Raw genomic sequence first — 2,361 nt, 5'->3', positions numbered from 1 at the left:
CATCAGCTGCCTGTTGTCACTTCCTTGGTAGCTTCCTCTTTGTCCCAGAAAAGCCCCTAGGCTGCTACTCAGGATGAGCTCCTGAGGCTGGTTAAAATGCTGCATCATGAGGCCCATGGGGATATCAGAGGCCTGGAGACAAGAAAACTGTGAGACCCCAAGGCTGTGCAAGTGGGAGAGTGGCTGCCTCAGTTTGGGAGACTACCAAAGCGCTAGGGTCAATGTCTGAGAGCAATGCTTTACTAGTGACATCGGAATTCAGTTCTGGGTGAGTACTTATTTTGGTGATGAGAGTTGGGAGCACCAGAAATGCTGCCCTTAGCTTTTCCGGAATTCTGTAAGTTTACAACTCCTTCCGATGACTTCATATATGGAGTATCATCAATGCCTTCTACCTTTTCTGACTGACCTTTGACTAAATATTGGCCACCCTGTGACAAACTCTATCTCCTTAAGAGACCATCCCCGTACTGTGGCTCTATCTAGGAGCCCAACATATTGCGGTGAGGTGCTTTCCCTCACCACATCTAAGCCAAGAGCACCTTCTGCTAGATATCTCCAAGTCTCCTTATTCACTCAGTTTTCATCCTTGATGGTCCAGCTCCACTCTGAGACTATCCTTCAAGTCCCAGCCTACCCTCTTCTCCATCAGCACCCAGTGACTTTAATATGTAAAGGAAGCATCACTCCCTGGTTTAAGACCTTACTGAAAGCATTGCCTTTGGGATCCACCTCAGAAATGGGAATGAGAAGGAGGCATACTATGTCTGTGTTAGTGACTGACTGTGGAGACATTGAAGTCTTTCAAAATATATGTGTAATGCTTCAAATTGAGGTCAGAAGATGGAGGGATAACTAAAATTTGTATGCATTTGAAAAAAGAAAACCTACTGCTACAAAAACTTCCTAAATTTTATACATATATAAAAAGTTTTAATGGAGCTGACAAACAACGAAGAAATAATACTCCAACTAGAACAGAATATGCTAGCAAATAAAAACCTTAGTGCGAGGAATGGATCATCTCTGAATGGTTGTTAGCCAGTGACATCCCATACACCCCTAAGCATTACAAGATAACGCCAATACTTTTAGTTACCCTCGGCAACTTTGCAGTAAGATCCTGTCGCTGAAGATACCACATACTAGGCTCACAGAACATGGAGAAATCAAGCTGATACTCATAAGTCCCATTCCTATTGGTTAGCTTTCATAGTGCTTGATGGTGATGAAAAATCGAATGAATAGTACAAGCTACAATAATAATTGGCATGACAAGATATGTCCACTGGTGCTACAGTGGCACAAATGCTGTGGAAGTAACCAAACACTTTCTTATTGGATACAAGATCTTCTCCAAATACCTGACACTGTTAATAGGTCCCAAAAACCTGCAGTTAGATAGATCATAAACCCTAGAGGAAAACCTAATACTGTTATTCTGCTACATGAGCACAGTATAAAAATGACTCCTGTTGACTTACTATTATACCCACAGAACAGTGCACTTCTCGGCCCTCATTAAATAAGCTTCTTCTTGCAGATGGTGATTAACACAGACATCCTCAGAGAGTCAACATGAAGAGAGTAAGAGACTTTGAAGTGTTCAAACTTAATGGGATCTCTCTCTCTCTCACTCACTCGCTCAAGCACACACACGATGCATGTGTGTTGACTAAGGCTTGGGAAACTTTGTGGAAGAGAAAGTGGAAATATCATTATGAGCCAAAGGTGAGGGATGACTTCCAGAAACAGTATTTTCCAGAAACAACAGGGACATTACACATGTGAGCTCATAGAAATTGTGACAATATACACTAGACTCATGCAAGATTAAGCCAGACAAAAATCCCAGCTTGGAGAAGGAGAGTTGAACACAAAATCCTAATTCTAGCTTAAGAACTATTGGCATTCAATAGCTTCTTAGAGAGGGACTCTAAAGGTCACAACGTCTTTGTGCTCACAGATAAGCACTGGGGAAGACAGAACGTTAAACAAGAAAGGTAGTCCCTTCAAAGAAAGAGATGGATTCTTTTTTCCACCCAGAAGGCTGGGAGTGGATGTTTTTATAGCCTGGTGATCTGTGTTATCATTAGGGCCTGGCCATACCTGAACACCCCAGACTATTATGCTTATTCCAGACTTTTTTTCCCTAGACCTGTGTTTTGAGCATTGGTTCTCAGTCAATGAAACATATCCTTATGGGAGATGTCACATATACCTGGCAAATGGAGGAGAGCCTAGGTGACCTCTGTGCTTTCTGTAGGGCCAGGCCACTCCTGATTCCCACAGGCTTTTACATTTATCTTAGTCATTCTCCCGAGACCCTTATCTTGACCATTGTTTCTCAGTCCAAAGAAC

Source organism: Psammomys obesus, unplaced genomic scaffold, assembly GCF_907164565.1.
Source record: "Psammomys obesus unplaced genomic scaffold, mPsaObe1.curated_primary_1811, whole genome shotgun sequence".
In the NCBI taxonomy this organism is placed as follows: Eukaryota; Metazoa; Chordata; class Mammalia; order Rodentia; family Muridae; genus Psammomys; species Psammomys obesus.
Note: the sequence above shows the minus strand (reverse complement) of the source record.